The sequence below is a fragment of the Bemisia tabaci genome, chromosome 1, assembly GCF_918797505.1.
Source record: "Bemisia tabaci chromosome 1, PGI_BMITA_v3".
Lineage (NCBI taxonomy): Eukaryota > Metazoa > Arthropoda > Insecta > Hemiptera > Aleyrodidae > Bemisia > Bemisia tabaci.
In genome coordinates this window covers 59,731,204-59,752,780 of record NC_092793.1, presented here as the reverse complement: position 1 = coordinate 59,752,780, position 21,577 = coordinate 59,731,204, and the positions used below count along the sequence as shown (strand labels likewise).

The 21,577-nt window shown below is 40.4% G+C and overlaps 1 long non-coding RNA gene across 2 annotated transcripts in view; it reads right to left on the bottom strand.

Moving 5' to 3' along the window:
- The window catches only part of LOC140225481 (uncharacterized), a 230,387-nt gene that overhangs the window by 83,033 nt on the left and 125,777 nt on the right, over nucleotides 1–21,577 (bottom strand). For both annotated transcript variants that reach the window (XR_011900563.1, XR_011900564.1), the window contains one exon: nucleotides 4,224–4,293. This is a non-coding gene — a long non-coding RNA (uncharacterized lncRNA). The remainder of the gene's footprint in view (nucleotides 1–4,223; nucleotides 4,294–21,577) is intronic.

Here is a 21,577-nt window from a genome sequence, read left to right as displayed (position 1 = left end):
TTATATCCTGGTGGTTTCAGCCAAACGTCCTGCTTAAAAACTAATCCCTTTCCAGTCACTTCATTTTTCAACAACAATGATTAGCATACAAAAACTTCTTATTCCTCATTCATTTATTCTCATAGAAACAGGAGTGTTTGATTAGCCGTTGCCTAAAAATTTGCACAAAATCCATAATTTATAAGTTCCTGATAAGCAACGGGAGAACAAATCCCACTCTAATCTGCCTTTCACGATCTTTTTAACTTTTCTGTGTACTAACCTCTCTTTGTGTGCTGAAATGCTGACGAAAGAGCGTTCTGTTTTTTCCCCAACAGAGACATACCCAAAGTTTCAATGACGTTGAAAGGTTAAAATATTTAATCAAATACTTATACTTCTGAATTGATGAAGGAAAAGGAAATGAAGATGCTTATATAGATTGAAAATGGATGAATTGAGCCGTTGGGTACAGAAGGGACATTTCTTAGTTACCGTGTTTTAAAATCTCGACTGCCAATTTATATTTTAGATAGGAAACTATTCAGTGAATTTTCTGAAATTTTCCGTTTTCAGCACTGTAAAATCATAAGGAAAATTCAGTTGAAGTTTCAGCGAAATTCACACACTTTGCTTTAATTATAATAAAAGAAACAAGCGGGAAAGTTCTAATACTGTCGTATTAGAAAAGCGCTCAGGTGTTAGTCAATGTATTTAGTGAAGAAAGGAAGTATAAACTCCGTCGACTTGGCTGGGTAATGGAAATAAAACATCAGCTGATATCAAACGAAGGTTACCAAGGAAACCGTAAACGCGTATTTTTGTTTCCCGAAAATGAGCTCACCGCTGAGCTCATCAGGCGCGTTTTTTTTAGGCTTCATTTGAGTTCAACGATCAATTTCGATAAGAATTACTCTACCGCTAAGAAATTTTCTTATAGACAAACGATCGGAACTACCTGCGCATTACGTTAAAAGCATAAAATACAGTTTTCACGGCTTTATTTACTTTAAAAATGGACCCCCCCCAAAAAGCCTACACATCGATGAGCTGGTGCGCCATTTAAACGCATTAGCACTAGTATACTAGTACTCAGAGGCAAGTCAAAATCAAAAAGCGCTGCCTATCGGCTGAGCTCTTAAAATTTGCGGGGATTATGACACACCGCAATCGCATTAAGAAATGTCCTTCCTGCACCCAGCGCCCTAGTTATTATTAAAAGGACACAATTTTCCAATCATTTTCTTAGTGAAATTACCGAAGCTAAAATACTGAATCTAACGATAAGACAACGCCATCCCGTCACCAAAATAAAGTGTTTGACAAGAAAACGAACGATTATATAATGAGGAGAGAGATTCATGTTCCGAACATCCACGCAAAACGCAGGTAACGACCGAAAAAGCCGGGCAACGACAATATTTTCACAAGATCGTTAGGTCTTTCCATCTCGCTGGTGCCATAGTAGAAACGATACAGCGAGAGTTGAGAATTTGAAAAAAAGAGTAGAGTACAAATTTAACGTATCGTTAACTCTGCTGTTGATTCCTCGTTGAGTTTGAGTGTTATGCGTCTTGGGAAAATAGCCTCCCGGATCAAAATACCATACTCCGAGGTCGGAATAACACGGATTATCTCATGAAAATGGGATGCTGTCACTTTGAGGGCATGGCAGGGAGAAATGAAGGTGAGAGGAGGGGAGGTTTTGTCATTAAACCCACGTAACACAAGCCGAGGTAGAGGATGTTTACTGGTTGGTGTCATTACACCCACGTAACATACAAAGAGGGGCGTGCTCTCCGAAATCGGGCCACTGGAGCCCCATGAAACCCCCAGCCTGTTGGAGCAACGAACGCCACCCCCAGTCCCAGTCCCCCCCCCCTCTCTTCATTGGAGTATGTGAAGTGATCTTGAGCAAGGACGAGACGATGAAGTGCCGCACAGTGGATAGAGTCCATGAGAGAGGTCGGACAAAATTTGAAAACTTTAAAACGCTTATAACTCCGTTTATACAAAACTTTGAGGTTCGAAAAGTGGTCCCATTAGTTTTCTCGTGACATTTCCTTGTAAAAGCACCCCTTGAAATGTAAAATGTGACGAAATGAACACCAAAATTTACAGTTTTAGTCAAAAACTTCATGTCTGACCTCTCTAATTGACTCGATTCACTGTGTGCCATTAAAGAACCTGCGTATCCAACAGTTTAAGATTATCGCTCTGCTTACGTTAAGGCAAAATCCCGTTTTCCCGTGGGGCCCAGAAAGTATGAAGTTATGCAAACAATAGGGCTCATCTAATGCAGGCAGTTACGTAAAAGGGCGCTGATGGGATATTCTGCACCTCGTCGACCTAATGACTGTTCGCGGTTGGATGCGACCATAGTCAGTGATTTTTAAAGACTTTGCACTAACAATCAAAGCCAACAAGAAACAGCAAGAATTGAGAAGGAGTTGAAGTATAAGCTCGCAGATGATAATGGAAAATTCACGGACAAAAATCTGGACTCTGACGATCCCTGTTGGCCTGCTGAGTAAGGTAAGAAATAATTTTTTCAATCTTTGTTCACCCATTTTTATTAAATATGCCTCATATTTTGCTCGACGTCGCCAGACTACAGCAAAAAGTCCAATTAAATCAAGAGAATTCTTTCTTGTCAATGTTTTTATGAGTCTGGACTCGCTAGATCCAAGCGACTTTTTTTCCAGTGTATATTCTCTCTCTATTGGAAGGATAGACGCACACAGTCTCTAAAATTCATTGTTTCTGGATACGACGTTTGAAGTATGATCGTGTGGTGAGTGACTGTCATCAGTCGTGTTGGAACAAGTTCCACGATGAATTGGAGTGAATTATGCCATAAAGATTTTATAACACAGGTGCAGAATTCTAAGCGCTTGGTTCGAGCATCGCTCCTCGTGCCGTTGCATAAAAATGGAAGCTCAACTAAAAATAAATGTCAGAACAACCGCGACAGCTCCACCTGAGGGGAAATCTGCCGTGCTAAGGAAGAACACCGTATGAACCTTCAGGCGTTGCCAAATTTCCTTTATTAAAACGCGAATTTCCTGGTTTTGTGAATATTATCCTTCCAATTTTTCAGAAAATTTAGTTCACAATTTTACCCCAAGATTCTGAAAATTTAAAGGAAAAATATTCATAACTTTCCTGAAAAATAAAAAATTGCAACCCTCGAATGTTCATGCGGTGTTCTTCCTTAGCACGGCAGAAATGAGTCCAGACCCTTTTTCTGTGCACGGTCATAGAATAACAGCGTTTTATATGTGGAACATTAAAAACTTCCAAGCGAGTTTTTCTCGAAATTAGTGGTCATAGTTGACATACGCGCTTCTCCAAAAGAGTGCCTAGATATATTGCGTCGAAGATGAAGTATCCCTGTAAGTGGAGAGGGATGACTATCGATCGATGACTTAAGTCGGCAGTATTGAGGTCACCACACGATGATAGAGCGTACAAAGTCTAATAATGGCTTCTGATTGAGGATAAAAATATCCCAATGAGCAGAACTGCAAGTGCACTTTTCATAAATTGGCTTCACTATACAACAGACGTCCAGTGTATCAAAAACCATGGCCAAAGTACAAGGAGAGTGAACATATAGAGGGCTAACGAACAGCACAACCTAAGGAACACTTTCGGCAAAAATGAATCAGCAACTTTGCCGAATTCTACAGTATAAATTACGCAGGCTGATGATTTTAGTGTCTTCTCAATTCTGCAGGGGAGCGCTGCAATGACGCTGTGATTTATGAAAAAATTGCAATTATAACCTTATAATTAAAAAAATGGGGAAGCTTTCTCTTCATTGTGCAAAAGCTTCAGTTTGTAGAAGGACGGTATTGTTCGTTAGCCATCGAAAAGTTGATATTATGTAATAATTTTAACAAATGGCCCTGCTTTAAAATGAATCAGTGAGAATGAAAATACACATACTCGATGCTAAATTGTCATTGAAGATGGGCAACTTTTATGGGAGACATTGAAGTTAGCATATCTGTTCCAACTTGGACTTAAAAAGTGTCCTTAAGGACGTGTTGTTCGGCACCAAAAGTATTTTTCTCAGATTAACTTCTTCACCTCCTGTGCAATTTTGTGTGTGTGTCTAGATCACTTTAATTTTTTCGAGTTGGTGTGTTTTCGTTCTCACTGATTCAAATTTCTCTTAAGTCAAAGTAAAAATAAAAATAAGACGATTAAGGTATGGAAGAAACTGCTTTTGAACTTACTTTTATTTGACGCGATTGGAGAATGAGGCAGGTCCGCAAGCCCTCGGCTCGATGACGTTTAAATCATCACCTGGAAAAAGACAAAAAATACATTAGCAATTGTGACCAGAAACCAACGTTAACAATTGTTCGTCATACGAAGAACTCTAAACTATTACACATTCACGCTTGAAAAATAATTTCAATAGGGACACTGTTCTGCGCGTGAGAACACATCACGATCAGTGGCGAGGCGTGTATGATCGATTATCGTTATATCGCCATTTGAAACTGTGCTAAAGAATCGATTCCTGATAATCGATCTTTTTTCATAGGTTTGAGTGGCGTATCAATCGATATATCGCAAAGCACGCCACGCCACTGATCACGAATTGTTCGGTTGTCTCGTTAATAGACCTCCTTTTGTTATCGATTCCTTTGGTAGATAAATGAAATCCACACTCACAGCCCTTCCATAAAAAAAAAAAAATTTAAAACAAAAAATTAAAAAAAAAAAGTAAAAAAAATTTTAAAAAAGAGGAGAAAGGTGCCGGCTTTCTTCAGGCTCTTGTGCATTCAGCAGAAACTTGCACAAGCCGTGCCAGGCTTCTTTGCCATTTGCAACTCCTGCTATTGCATACATTTTCATGCGCACAGAGTAAACTGTAACGTACATAATAACTACCAATGTTTGGGTGTGGTAGAGAGTTGGAATATTATTGTACCTCGATGCTCACTTATAATGTGAAATACAATCTTATGTCTGCAAATTCCTATAAGCAAAATTTTTCAACATCAAACTATGGAGTAAAATCAGGGTGAACCAAAAAAAAATATTTTCTGACTGCAAAATCTATTTCAGTTGTAAGAAATCTTACAATAGTTCTTCCTTCTTGCTTTTTATGTATTTGTAACGATGGATCATATTACGTTAAATTGCTTGAATCTTCGTAAAATATATTGCTGAGTACTCCAAAATATAAAATTAATTTTTTTTCCCTCTTCTCTGAGAGGGCCTCATTTTTGAAATTTCAAAAATCAAACAAGAATCCATTCAAACATTGGTTCAAATGGAAATGCGTCAATATTTGATTAGCGCGTTAAAAAAGTGAAAGAGACTAATTCAAATAAAATAAAAAGGATATTTGAATTTTAATAATACAATGTGCATAACCACTGCATAAAAAGTGTTATCCATCAAATTATCCCGATTCAAACCTTATCCACCCGATAAAGCTACAAACACAGCGAGGGAAGGAAAATAGGATGGGTTGTTATAATAATTTCATTCTACAAAAAATTTCGACAAGACCGCAGGTCACATGCGAACGAATCGGGTTTCTACAATAGATTCAGCAAAGGACAAAAGAGCGAAGGGCAGAATGATGAGTATAATACAATATCGTCTCTCATCAAGGCTGGAAGTAATGACGAAAAAAGTTCGTTTGGGTGTGTTTAATGGAGCTTTTTATTTGTGAAAAATTTGGCTCTGACGCTGGGGCGCTGGGTAAAAAGGGGCGAGGAGGAGAGAGGGGAGGAAGAGCACCACAGCAGATTCGGAGCATCATAAAAATGAGCCCCGTTCTAAAAGTTAATAAAACCGAATCGGACCGGAATCGAATGATTTCTCATTAACTGGAAACACAGGATAAAGTTTTCCTCCGGATAATCCCTTCTTTCATCGCGGAGGCTCCAGATTCCCGCGCCTCTGCCGCTGCCGCCACTGCTGCGTCGCTTTCAGCCACAATTACGTTGCCATATATCTGGTAAAAATCCGTTTCATTGGATTTTAGTAGATCTTCAAATCGACACAGTGCGAAAGAACACTGGATCTAGAGTCCAGACTGTTAAAAACATCGACATGAAAAAGTACTCTTGATTCAATCAGAATCTAGCTCAAATCAAGAACCAAGCCTCTTAATTTAGGCGGATTTCGTTTTGATTCAAGCAAAAATCCGATTGAATCAAGAATATTTTTTCTTGTCAATGTTTTCAAGAGTCTAGACTCTAGATCCAATGTGTTTTGTTTCCAGTGCAGATATCCGGTAAAAATCCGTTTTTTCGGATTTTAGGAGATCTTCAAATCCACACAGTGCGAAAGAAGAGGCACAAATGGGACCGACTTTATCAGAGAGGAACCAACCCACATTTTCGAAAAATTGAGTTAGTAAATGTTTTTGAGTTTCATTAACCGTAGATTTTGTCCTGCCAAAAACTGTAGATTTGCGAAGATTCCATTGCGACCATCGAATTTTGTGTCAAATTTTGATGAGGAGCTGTGTCGTCTTTTGGTGTTCTAAAGGCCTAGATACACACGGCCGCCGCGAGTGAAAGACGAAAGCCAATGGAGAGCCTTGATTTCGATCCATTGACGTCGATATATCGCCGATATTAATCGCCGTGTGTACCTAGGCTGCTCAGTCTACAATTAGAATAAATTCGGCTATGCCAGACGAGCCGTGGTTATAGACCCGCTGTTTACGCTTCTGGACTCAAACGCCGTCAATTAGTGTTAGGTTCGCTGCTGTAAAGTTTGAACAGCACCTGGAGCCCGAACGGTGGATCTATAAAGCCTGTGCTTACGACTCTCACATTAAGATCATCTTTTCTTTAATGTGTCTCGTCTCCATTAACTACCGAAGCACCTACTGACATTGACTCTTTCAGAGCTTCTGTCCCAGTTAGCGCTGCTCGCTGAAATCAAGTCAACTCAGATTTCATTATGATCATTGACATCCCTCCTGCACTGGATAAAATCAGGGCCCGAATCTTGTTGGTCCATGGTCCAAGTTACGACCTCTAAAGACCATAAAACGGAAACATTATATTCTAAATTTAAGCTTTACGCAAGTTCAACTTTTATACAACAGGATCGAGCCATCATTAGTTCCTCAATGAAACACACCATTGATAAAAAAGTGGCGTGGATCGGATAAGAGAGCTTGCCGCAACTTTCAGCCGACCGTATAAACTGGCCAACAAGATTTTTGTCCCGGTTTCTACGGTGTGCTAAGAAAAAAGCTTTATTGGGTCGTCTTCGATGCATCAAACAGGTCTATCTCTGAGATTGTAGTGATATCGGTGGGTTCAGCATGTAAACGTAGCCTTAGAAGTCAATCGAAAAATCTGTGGGAACGGGTTCCTATGATAGATTTTTGATTCGTATGAGTGCTATATGGCAATTAAAAGTGAAATTCTCAGGAATTTCCTCTTTTTCAGCTTTTCTAACTTAAGTCGTAAAATTTTTGTTTAGGGTTATGTTTTTTTGATATATGAACCAAACGATACATCGAACACTATCGAATACTATCCATTATGCCAAATGAAAATTTAGCAGCATCCTAGGGTTTTACTCAATGGGATACAATTTTCACGTGCCCCAAAAACGGTCATCTGCTAAGTTTCCGATCTGAATGTGAAAGCTAGCAACGTCTATTTCGGATCCCTCGTGTGAGGAAAGTAGCTGCCCTTTTGGCTCCTAAGGCCTCCACGAACCGATCTGTCTGTACTCTTCCTGGAAAGTTACCTCAGTGACACGGTAAAGGGTCGCCACGCGCGGTGGCGTGCTTTGCGATTTATAGATTGATCTGCCATTTAAACCTATGGAAAAGAATCGATAAACAGATTTTTCGCGACGAACACCCTAATAATCGATTCTTTACCACAGCTTCAAATGGGACAATATCGCGATAATCGATCATTCACGTCTCGCCACTGAGCCTATACTGCCCCATGGTATTCAGTCAACTTTGATTTCCCTTTTCTCAGAATCTACTGTGTATTTTTCAAAAACCTTTTTTTTTTTAGATTTCACAGAATCTCGAGATTGAGTCAACACGAGGTTTCACCGGTAAAAAAAACCTCTTGGACCAATGCCGCGGTGCATTAACTTAAGAGTGCAGTTTCTTGTCGCCGGATTTAAGAGTCTTGAACTCTTGTTTCAAGCGGATTTTGCATTGATTCAATTCAAAATTCGCTTGAAACAAGAGTCTAGACTCTTAAATCCGGCGAGAAGAAACTGCACTCTTGAACCAAGAGGTTTTTTTTTTACCAGTGATTTCCTGAAATTCAAACTTAAAATTCGCCTAATTTCTTTCTCCTCCTTCTGATTTTCTTACTGTGGGCCTTCTGAGAGTTGCACTCAAAGAGTCTGTTAAGGACTCTTCTGTATCCGTGAATTGTGAGTTGTGATTTGGGAATGGAGATGAACGTGGACGTATGCAGCCCGCAACGGGGGAAATCGGACGTGGTTTTTAAACGATCGCCGGGTGCGCTTGCCCAATCCGAGTGCGAGCGGTGAGCGGTCCCCCCGCATTCATTCGACGTGGCTAAGCCCGAATGAATCAAAACAACCCCCTGGACGTCACCCGCCACCCTCCCGGCGGGCGGCTTCCGAAGCCTCTTTCATCACCTCGATACAATGCGCGCTGCATCCGTTCGCCAATCGTCATTCGTCCCTCCGATCTCTAATTGAGCACGTTTTTCACAGCTCGCTCGCCTGGACGCATCAGGATGGAGCGCGCAGTGCGGCGTGCAATGGCTCGAGTTAAACAGAGAGGTCGGACATGAAATTTTTTACTAAAGCCGCTTTTGGATTCAGGGTGGCTAGTATTCTTTTAATTTTGAAAAATCCTGATTTTTTCCTGATTTTTCCTGATATTTTATAAAAAATTCCTAATTTTTTCATTTTGGAAATTCCTGATATTTTCCTGATTTTTCTCGACTCCTGGCACGGTAGGCAAAAGGCAGTAAGACTTTCTCCGCTAAGGAGATTTGCGTAAGAAAAATTCCTGATATAACGTCCAATTTTTCCGATTCTCCTAGTATTTTCCTGATTTTTTCCGGATCGGCCAATATTCCTGATATTTTCCGGTTTTTTCCTGATGCTAGACACCCTGTTGGAAAATTTCACGAAGAACCCACTTTCAGAACCTTATAGTTTGGTACAAACGGAGTTATAAGCGTTTAAAGTTTCCAAATTTTGTCCAACCTCTCTTATTGACTCGATCCAATGTGCGGCGCGACACGACCGGACCGATGTAAAACGCGGATAAAGTAAAGAGTGCAGCGCGCTCCACCCCCGGGCAGTGAGTACCCCGTTACCGATCGATTCGAGTCCCATCGTCCGTTCGGATCAACGCAGCTCCTACATGAGTTGCTGATTTTCAATTTCTCAGTCTCTCTCCTCGTGAAATGCCAGAAACGCCATATTGCAACTAGAAAAATAAATACGGAAATTATTTTTAGCGTTTATTCCCTAAAATTGTGGTGCTACCCCAAATTAGAGTACCCAGGGAGAGTACGGGCATGTCCAAATATGGAGCTCTTGGGGCCGAAAGGACAGACAACTTACAAAACTTACGAGATACACTGGAAAAAAAAAAAAAAAAAAAAAAAAAAAAAAAAAAAAAAAAAAAAACATTCGATCTAGAGTCCAAACTCTTGAAAACGTTGACAAGAAAAAGGACTCTTGATTCAATCAGATTTAAGCTTAAATCAAAAGGAAATCCGCTCAAATTAAGAGGCTTGGTTCTTGATTCAATCAGATTTAAGCTTAAATCAAAAGGAAATCCGCTCAAATTAAGAGGCTTGGTTCTTGATTCAAGCTTAAATCTGATCGAATCAAGAGTATATTTTCTCTATTGATGTTTTTAAGAGTCTAGATTCTAGATCCAATGTGTTTTTTTTTCCAGTGTATTTCTTATCTGTGCAAAGAAAATCCTGTGAAAACTTTAAAGATTAATTCTGATTTGTTCTTTTTTCAAACAATTAAATGAAAGCGGAGATTTCTAAACACCGATAACGAGTCACGTGGTCTGGTAATGCATACATACATCTTAATGTCCCGATTTTAATCCATGTGTTTTTTCAGCCTTGACCCTGTATTTTGTGTTCATTGTATACATCTTAATATATACTACTGATCTCGATAATACATCGCGCTCTGTTGCCACCGATTTTGATCAAATACCACATCTCGGGTTCAACAATACAAATAACCTCGAGAGGCTAATCTTCAGTCACCAGCAATGACCCCTCCTTCTTCCGATGTCTTTTTTAAGTTGAAGTATAAGTAATTACAAAAATTCTCAGAAACATTCAGAGTTTCGAATCTCCTGACGTCAAAGAGGTGACTTGTGTTTAGTCAACGATAAGATGAAGGCGTAGTTGGCTAACTGAAGCATATTAAACGTTCGCAGAACTCCACAATTAAATCTCCAAGGACTCCCGCTCAAGAGCTTTCAAGACTCCGCCGTCTTCACTCTTATCAGTTATACTCGTGCTTTCCGGCTCTTTTATGGTGCTAAAAATTATTTACAGCTTTCTTTTTTTGTTTCTTACCTCCTGTTTTTTCTCACCGACACTCCGAGATGTCTCAGAAATCGTCGTTTCCTTCACGGAAGAGCGCAACTCCATTTCGATGTTGCTAAATTTCCCCTCGTAAATTGAATGTTAACCAAGAGAATCTTGAGAATTTCTAACTCGAAATTTCACGGATTTTTCCTCACATTTCAGGCAAAAATACAAAAAAGTTGGGATAAATTGCTCGGGTATATTTTTGTATAATTAATTAATTAATTAATTGAGTCAATTTGGCAGCCTCGGAATGCAGTTATGTTTCTTCGTCCGGGAGACGACAAAATGAGACGGCACAGGAAAAGAACTTTCCGGAAAATTCAATTGATTCAACATAATTTACATTTGTTATCATATTAGGTAGGGTGGAAGATCTGATTATGAAAAAATAGAGGAAAAATAAATTGTTAACGTTTTAACTTGACCCGATATTTTACCCTTCAAACGATATATCGACGACTAAAGAATAATACCGCCCACCTACAAACTGACGATTTTGCAGAGCGAGGAGAAAACCTCGTCATTTTTGTAATGTTAAGGTTAGATTTGCGATTTTTTCATACACTACAGCATCATTGAAGCGCTATTCTACAGGGGATTGGAAAGAAACTGAACGCATCAGCTCACGTATTTTATACATTAGAATGTGGCAAGGTCGCTGATTCTTTTTTGCCAAAATCGTCAGTTCGGCAGTATTGTTCGTTAGCCTGCGATATGCTGATTGCTCTCATCTGCCGAAGTCTATTATTTAAGGGGGACCCCGACCCCCGGCCGATCTTTGTATTGCGATTCCCGCCGTCGGGCAATTCTGCCGAGCTAGGGAAGAACGCCGTATGAACCTTCAGGCGTTGTCAAATTTCCTTTGATAAAACACGAATTTCCTGGTAACCTTATGAATATTTTTCTTCCAGTTTATCATGTAATTATGATAGCAATTCCATTGAAAAGTCCTACTTTACAGGGAAGATATCCATATCTTTCCTCAAAGACGAACATTTTATCGAAGGGAATCTGGCAACTCTTGAATGTTCATATGGCGCGGCGCGGCCAATTTTTGGAGTTGGTTTGATATGGAGGTTTTGACGAACTCTTAGACTTTTACGGGGTTTTTCCCCAAAAAACACCTTAGAAAGTGTGACTTTCCAAAAGAGTCGCCAACTCGTTTTTGCCAAAATGATCATTTATAGGCGGTATTGTTCTTCAGTCCTGGCCAGGGCCGGATTTTAGGAGTGGCCACATGAGCCGCGGCCCATGGCAGCTTTAGGAGCGGCATATGTTGTGATTTTTTCAAATGTAGGTATCAAGAAAAAAATCTGATTCAGAAAAAAACAACAAAAGAGAAAAGACGAAAGAATCTCTCATTTCCTGAGAGTTTAAGTATAGTAATTTCTAATTTGTTCGTCTTTCGGTGATACAGTGCCTTTCATTCGTCTAGTTGAGAGAGAAACCGAACACGCAATTTGGCCTGGAGCGCGCGGCGCGGCGCAGAGAGCAATGATGACGAGGACTTGAGATGGAAAGGAGAAGCCCTCGGCGCGGCGGTCAGCATGAAACACACATTAGCGCCAACAAGACTCCATGAATACTTCACGCATTGCGGTCAGCAGCGGTTGGCGTGAAACTCATAGTGCCTACAAGACTGCATGAATACTTCACGCATTGCGTCAAGTGAGGTCAGCAGCGGTCGGCGTGAAACGCATAGCGCCTACAAGACTGCATGAATACTTCACGCATTGCGCCAAACACAGTGCGGTTGGCGCGGCGGCGGGAATTTAAATCATTAAACCACATTCATGTTTATACTTTCATAATTTTTTCGTTCTTTTCTTAAAAATGAAAGGCCTCGTCCATACAGAAACATTTTTACGGAACTTAATTTTCGCGCAAAGTTCCGTAAAATTTTGCCAAGGTTGACAGGGCTTTCACAAAAAATGTGCCCAACACGAGTTAACGCGTCTTATGCACCCCTCCTCTTCCGGCACGTTCTCTTGATGGTTTGTATCGATGTTTCGAAACGAATGAGAAGGGGGCGGCAAAATACAGGCGGCCCATGGGCGGTAAATAGGTAAATCCGGCCCTGGCCCTGGCCAGTGACCATGCCAAACAGTGTCCGAGTCCAGTTTCTCTTTTTTCACTCTTCCCGCTCTGAGGAAATCGATGACGCTCAATTGATCGCGGATCGTCCATTGATGTCTATATAAAGCGGGTAAGCCTGCGGTAAAATTGCGGTGGTCCGGCCGTGTTGGACATCGCTCGTCCTGAAAATATTCGCGGTAACCGGCCGCGTTTGTCTGCGGCAAGCGGCGCGGCCGCCCGCGCGCATTGTTGCGGAGCAAGATAAACAAAGCTGGACGCTGGAAATATATTCCACCATCTCGTCAACCGGACCTCGCTCGGACGCCCCCCCCCCCCCCCCCCGATTTCTCATCGCTCTGTCCCCGCAGCCACGGGCGGAACCGCCGCGAATACGACCCATTAGTGCCACATCGCACGAGAGAACCGAATGGGTTTCGAACTTCCACTGGAGCGAGAAGGAGAGTGTGTAATCATGAAATGAGGCTGAAGAATCACGGCGAGCACATCGGGAGAGTCTAAAAGTCACCCCTAACTTTATCATCTGCGTCGGAAACTTGTGAATGTTTGAGTATCATGCTTCAGAAAGCACAACGCCAAAGACATGATTCGATCCAGATTGCACAACTTCACACAGAACTGAAAACGGTCGCCATCATGTGACACGCTCCCTTAAAAAGAAATAAACACTCAACGTCCTTCTCTAGATTGCTGAAAATGACCGCCGTCATACAACACTTTCTCGATTGAAATCAAACAACATGAGTCGCTATTTTCCCGACATATCCTCTCCTTCCTACTTTTGATTATTATGTTGGAATTTTTTAGCCAACGTGCGTTAAAAATTCAGCATAAAGCTGATATATCAATACAGAAGGAGCGAGCTCACACACAAGCACAATTTTCTCTCAAAGAGATACGCTGTTTAATACAACACTAGTAACAAGAGTTTGTGTAAAACATGTAAAACTGCCTTCCTAAGGCTTATGCAGAGTTGTTTGGATAATCGCTCACTAGATGGCGCAAGTTGCGACCGCTTCCCCAAGTCTCGGGCTGGTTTTCACGACCTCTCCGAGCTGCTTTTGTGTGAGCTTTTTCCCTCTGTATTGAAATATCAGCATTATGCTGAACTCATAACGCACGTTGACTGAAAAAACCCCACATACTGTCTTTCGACCTGTGCGTCCAACGCAATCAGTCGTTTGTGTACTTTTGATTAGGTTCAGCTTAATATGTAGCGGTACCTACCTACTTTCATAGTTTGGTTTTATTCAAGGAACTGTGTCACAAGATGCCGGCCATTTTTAGTTTTGCGTGGCGATGTAAAAAATCAGGGTGGCTCGTCTATCAAATGATATCTTGTTGTAGTATACTCCTCGAAGCAAAATGTTACAAAATGTGCTTTCGTACACAGATTGTAAAGTTAGGAGTGAGTTCCATATAACTTCATTTTCTTTCCGGCAAAAGTTAGGAAAAACTGATTAAAATGTGGTCAAAATCTATGAAAATCAGGTTGCTCTCATGAAATCTTTACGGTTTTACGGTAAGCTTTACGGTTAAATCTTTGTCACTTGTCATCTATGAATGTTCATTTTCAGGATCTTTGCTCTATTAATTGCCTCTTTTGTGTGTGAGTGTACATTTGTGTTGCGCAAAGGGGTGTAAAACCCAACAAACACCCGGTTTAGTAGATAATTTTTTGGCAACCAACAAAACTGCGCAGTAAAAAAGAGAGAGACTAGTGAACCTCGAGGTGGAAATTAGTGGATGGCACATTTTTCATGGTGTTATTGATGGTATGAGTTGCGTCCGTATTTTGTAGAATAGTTGGATTCTTTTCAAGATAATTTGGCAACGATGCGTGAGATCCGTTTAATGTAATTATCTTATTTGTTTTGCTTCCGTTTCTGTTGAATGCGATATTTCCCCGTATAAATATTTGCCCGCGCCTACCAACTCGCAGCACCCCCAACTGCTAGGCCTCGGCGTACTTTATTGCTTTTAATTTCGTTAAATATAAGCAACTGCCTGTCATCCCTATCACTCTCGTCAAACCAAACTTTATTTAAAGACCTTTACGGCCAGATAGTGCACATTTCGTTTGCGATATATTTTTCAACGTAAATGGCCCACAACGATTGCATCGCCGTTGTTGTAAAAATGAAAAGTTACTCAAATTAAAACGCACTTTTGAACGAAGCCTCAACCTGACCATTTGTAATAATTGTATTTACTTCCTCAATTATTGTCAGGAGAAGAAAAAATAGCTCAAATACGGCAATTTTACTAATATTAATGAGGCGTGGACTTGAGCTAAGAAAATACTTTAATATTTTCACAAAAAGGAAAAGAGGAAAAGAGAAGAAAGAATATCGAAATTATTGTGACGAATTAACTTTAACAACCTTCTTTTAAGCTCGTAGATGAATTGGACTGCATTTTGCAATTTGGAACTATAAATTCTGGCTCTTCTGGAAAAACACTTACGTGCATAGGGAAACTAATGACACACGCGTCGTTTTTAAGCCGGGCTAGAATTTATAGTTCTAAATTGCAAAATGTAGTCCAATTGGCATCCTCCTCTAAAAAAATGTCCTATATAGCATTAATCGGTTGCTTCAAAATATTGTACTACGAATCCTGCTTTTAAATCTCAAAGCGCGATGTCCCCTCGCCATATTTTTAAAAGTTGACCAACCGTGAATACTTCTTTAAAGTATTCATCATGCCCATTCATCTGACGGAAAATATCATGTTGGACTTTTAATCAACAGTTTTTCCCCTCTGTATTGAATTTAACATAACGAGACGCCGAACGCAAGATGCACATGTTTGCACTTGCTTTCACGGTTCCAACTCCTAAAATAACGATTAAAAGGAAACCAGAAAAGGCTTTGAGAGAAGGCAGTCATATCGGGCCGCTCTCAGCGGATATAATGCGTGGAACCCATTCAACAAGCGTCGGAAGATTGCGTTTTGATGTTAATGTGCAGCGTTCGTCACCAATTCATGCCTTCTGTCGCGCGAGGCCGACTCGACGGCATGTGACGGGCGATTTGCTCGTGATGAGGTTGCGCGAGGCTCCCGGCCCGCCGAACAGCGTAGACTTCAGCCCTTCATAAAATGGTTGGAACGGAAACTCAACAGAGATCCCCAGCCTCCATTATGCAAACCAGTGGCGTGGCGTGGCGTGGCGTGAATTGCGATACATCGATTTTTATTCCATTTAAACCTATGGAAAAGGATCGATAAACAGGGTGTTCGCAGCAAACACCTAAAGAATCGATTCTTTACCATAGGTTTAAATGGCATAACAATCGATACATCGCAATTCACGCCACGCCACTGATGCAAACTCAATGAGATTCAAAACAGGGAGGCAATTAAGAAACAATATCTCCGAGGAGACCGTTCAGGTAACGAGGAGCTTGGGGAAAAATGAGAAACAAAAACTTTAAACGATGTTATGACTAACAGTAATTGTTGATCTACGGGGATAAATTAAAAGAGCAATTGTGAGTAATAGGAGGAAGGAGGAGGTGTTGTTCGGAAATTGAGAGAGTGAAGGAAGCGTCAATAGAGGCGACTCGAACGAGACCTCGGCGACTTGACAATTTAAAAAGCGGATGAAAATGTTTTGTCGAGAGTGGCGACAAAAAAGCGATTGTCAACCGTTGTTAACAGGCAACTTTTTGCTGGGAATGAAATTTGCGAGAGTTCTCCGAGGATGGTTCCGAGCTGAGACGTCAACTTAAACACATTTGATTACGGTAAAATGTTGATGTTCTCTCGGAGGAAAAGGGCGGAAAATATCAATTCAACAGACTTGAAAATTACAAGTATCGGAAGTTTTTGTTTTCGTACAAACTTCGAGACCTACTCGTCGGATGAAAATGGCACAGATTTCTTCACTCCGATTTTTGTTCCTCCATAGTTCCATAGCCAACGGAAGAGACGATAAAATCTCAATTCCGCTATTTTGCAATTAAGACTGAAACGGAAAAGAAAACGGCGCGCGAGGGATTCCTTATTGCACATAACAGGTTCTATCACCCTACACATTTACTGGTAATACGATGTTCAATTTTTTTTTTTTTTTTTTTTGGGGGGGGGGGGGAGGTATTCTTCTCGGATACTACAACCTTGTGCGGGAGCCGTAGAAAGAAAAACACAAGTTGGGGGGGGGGGGGGGGGGCGAATTTTGCCATATTCATTTTCCATTCTTTCATGTAGCCGCACATCACCAATAACCTGTGGTTGAATGCAACATGCAACAAGCTCTTACAAGTCGCCACGAGCAGTGGCTAAATGAACAGATGTCTGAAGACTTGGAAAAATACAATGTACCAAAGAAGAGGTACAGTAAAATAACTTGGTTTTACTGTATGTTACAATATAGTGTAGACGCAACACAATTCTATTATCTAGTCCTAATGAGTATTCGAACCTTAAGTGAATTTCCCTCTAGAAATATATAAAAAAAAAACAAGGATAAAATTATGGTCATTCTCTACATCTTCTTAAACGTTTGAAAAAAAAGCCAAAGGCGAGGGTTGAAAAAAAAAGTTTTACAGGCCGATGACTTTGCTTGCCGTCTATTCACCACAAACTCTGTATGTGTTATGAAACGTGTTGGGATTGACAAACGGGAAAATGATATTCACGCGCCAGTCAAAAAACGAAATCTGAGTTTGACAGTATGTCAGTCAGTCTTTCCTCTGCCCTCTAGCCAAACTCGCATTTGATAGATGCTGTTGACATGGACGTTTGAGTAAAATTGTGGAAAAAAATCTCATTGTTGAAATAATGTTGTTTTTCCTAGCAAATCTCGAAGTCCTTCTGCGAGTAGACTTGTGCTTTGGATAAGTTTTAAGGACGGAGGATTAGTTTGAGGGGATGCTAAGCATAGCATTATAATGAGAACAGTTTTGTGGAAGAAAGGCGTATCCACCAAAATTTTAGAGTTTTCTGTTTCTTGGCCAATTTCACCGACCCTACTCGCGTGAATGTAGTCTTATTACCTACAAATGGTACGTAAAACATCAGTTAATTTTTTCGAGCTAAAGAATGGGCAATTGTCAAGGTTACTTATCAAGTTTTTTCAAATTCCTCATAACTTAACTTGTAGCGGTTACGCTGTGTTGCAGCTGAGCCTTTTAATTTTAAGAGTTTTAAAAAACGTTGTATTAAATCATTCTGAACTGATTAATCCAGGGTGTCTACTAAAACAGGCTGACCAAAAATCAGTAATTTTACAGTTCTTTCTAAGTACATTCCAAAGAAATTCAGTACCTCCTCAACAAAAAAATTCATTACTTTTTCGGTACCTCCATTTGACAAAATTCGAAAAATTTATGAACAAATTGCGACAAAAACGACACAAAAAATAAAAAAAAAATCCGAACCTTCTTGTACTTCCGGACCGCCCTTAAAAAATCAGTGCTATTTCCGGAAATTCCGGACTTGTAGACACCCTGCTAATCATATTCCTTTTACAACATTCTTTCCTGATAAAGAATGGTCTCTGAAATGTTCTTTCTTCCCTCTGCTGGTGAAACATTGTGCCGAGGACGAAGGTTTCTCGGCGAGAAATGCGACTCTGGTCTGCAACAAGTCACCCTGGAGAGCGTAAAAAAGTGCTCTCGTACGTTAACGCTGAGGGAAAGTAATCGGTGAAGGAGGGAACTCGCCTTGCCAAATGGAGCGATTTGTTGAGCGGTAATGCTTTTAAAGCCGTAAATTTCGAACCTTATTCGAAGCAATATACAATCGTAAACCCTTGGGCACGTCTTGACCACCATAAAATCAGCGGTAAATTAGCTTCACGTTAGTATGGTCCACTGTTGCCGCACAGGGCACTCCTCCCTATTACTGAACGGCAGCCATTGGATAACACAAATTTTCCTCCTCGCAATCAGACAATCTGGATTTCAGTCGAACATTTTTCCTAACTCTTGTAGAAAGGCGCTGACAGTGTGCAAACTTCACAAAAACCAGACCTTACAGAGATCTGGTATCAGCTGTTTGAAAAGTAGATGGTGATAGTGTAATATTCATTCAAATGAATACATATCAACAGTCATATAAAAAATCAATTGAATAAAACAATATCAAAGGTTCATATTACGATCGGCCGAAACTGTGGAAGGACACCGCCAGATTCCGCCCCTGCTTATATTTTGAATATGTAAAAGACAACCTCGCAGTAATCAGAGCGGCAGAAATTAAATTTAGGAGATAGTAAACTAGTTACGATCGGATGAGCAGTAGAAGTATGAACGATCTTAGGCAGGTCAAAGGACAAATAGAATTTTTTGTCTGCTGCCTGTCATCGCAAGTCAGTTGGCTCGCAATTGCGAATGTCGCCGCGCTATTGGCCCGTAAACATGGCTTCAAACTTCGTTCAAATAAAAAGCGAACGTGATAAAGATCTCATTATCATAAATAACCACACATTCTCTATTACCATAAACCATTAATGAACGATTTAAAAAGGTGGCGCTGCACATTGAAAAACTTTAAAAATTGTTTTAAAAACAAACTTGAGCAAAACCCTTATTGTTGAGCAGAAATTAATTTGCACCCACAAGCTTGATAGTGTGCATATTTGTAATCTAAAAATCTGCCCCTCAGACGCCACTTATTGTTACAGAGCCAAAGTTCAATTCAATTTTCTCCAAAGGTCTATTCTTCACTCGCACGGTGCTCTTTCTTGGTAGAGTGGAACGTTAAGAATATTGTTTGATTCCGATGTTTCCATGTGAGTAGTATAATGACTACACAGAAGTCGGTCTTTGTGTGAAGAATGAAAAGGTTACTCTCACCTGAAGCGGGCCATAACGGTTAACTCCTTTTCACCTTTCAACCTTCCTGTACCTCTTTACACTTTGGATCGGGTCAATCGAAGAAGTCGGAAAAAATTTGGCCACTTTGGAAGCTTGTATTATCGAAAATATGTAGCAAAAAAGTTTGAGCTTGGCTCCATTGGTTTTTCATGAAATTTCCTTTCAGAAACACCCTTTGAAATTGAATTTGTAACGAAAAACACATCGAAATATAAAATTTCATGTCCAACCTCTTTTATTGCCTCGTTTTACTGTTCTGTCGTGCTAAGCAAGAACATCGTAAATCCATCAAGATTTTCCCTCGTTTTTTGGAACTAAACACTCTATAACAAAAAAACTGTTTCACGCATGCACCTCAAATTTTCAAGTTAAGTTCTTGATAGTATTTGCAAAAGATTTCTGTAAAAACATTGTCCCAAGGTATGCAAGTTTTTCTGCTATAATACGTTGATCCCAAAATATGTAAAGTTGCGTTTACGGCGTTTTTGCGTTGCACGGCAGTGTTATCCGGAGCTCGTATATTCTCGGCATGTTTCTGCTGGACCATCATTTTTTTTGTGCCTGTAACTTGAAAATGAGTTGGAAATTCTATTTCACCCTATGTTGTAACTGTTCTCTGTTCTGTTTTTGTGTCTAAATATTGCAGATATCCTGGTGCGGCAGAGAGAACCCTCTAAAGAAATTGCGAGCTGGTAGTTTCTTCTAGTTTATAATGTGACTGTTTTCTTTCTTGCACACGTCTAGGAATCCTCGGAAACTTGGCCGGACGCGGAGGAAACTATGTAAACGCTCGCTGTGAAAAGTGGAAAAGTTATTGGAACTCTGGGAATGCCGCTTTATCTTTGTTTTTCGCGTCGATTGCGCGTCAGGATGACAGAGCTGAAAGGGGTGCCCCGGGTGAAAAATAGAAGTCGATGCAAGTTGGAGTTGAACGATGTAAGTTGTTTCTAAGGGAAGACCATAAGTGTCAGATTTTGCCGACGATATTTTCTAACTATAAGTGTTCAACTCCCTCGGGTCACGCTACTCATGAAATGTTATAAACTCCTACACTACGGTCGAAAAAATATAATTCGATTACGATTCCACGCGCTCTTCAGCACGCTGAGAGATCATAGAGTCGCGACTCCGGAATTCAAGTTCAAGGAGTTGCGGAGTTTCTGTCAACTACCGTATTTTTATACGCTTGCCAAAACCACGAATTCCGTGATGTTTAAAGAACTTCTGAGCATAAGTCAATGACATGCTGTATCTTCTAGGAGTTCTTCCTATTTGCTATCAAACTATGGGCTGATTCTTCCAGAATTTTAAAAAAACTTAAAACTTCACTCGGAGCGATTCCACATTTTTTTTCATGTTGCTTCTGATTTGGATTTTTTGCCCGTTGAATCAAAAGCACACCCTCTAGATTGGAGTTAAGAAAGCGTATGAGTGTTTCTGACATTTGTTGCTTTTTATGTTGAAGATTTTCGTCTTTGTACGCAGTTACTCTTTTGACAGTAGTTATAAACGTTTAACTTCCTAACAGGAAAACAATTACGGAAGTAACTGGCAAGAAGAATGTACTCTGCCGTGCTAAGGAAGAACGCCGTATGAACCATTGGGCGTTGCCACATTTCCTCCGATAAAACTCAAATATCCAGGTGAATTTATGAATATTTGCCTTTCAATTTTTCAGACAATTTTGTCCGCACTTATACCTAAAGTTCGTGAAAATATCAAGGAAAACAATTCATAACTTTCCTTAAGAATGGTCATTTTACCGGAGGAAATTTGGCAACTCTCGAATGTTCATGCGGCGTTTTTCCTTAGGACGGGAGCACTGACACGACCTTCTGTTACGCTTTTCAAATCATTGGAAATCACTCGCAATGTTTTTCCTCATTTCTGCTTGATGTGTTCATCTCATCAATCTCAGATAGATTCTCCTCATCGCTGGCTTTCTGCTAAAGTGAGCATGTCAAAACATGACAGGCACAGCTGTTAAGGAATGTTGAGAGGCCGTGATTTTTCCTTCATTTTTCTCCTCAAGAAACATTCTGCCTTGACGAGGACCAGGGCGAACTGTACCAAAGAAAACAACGCAATATTCCGAAATTA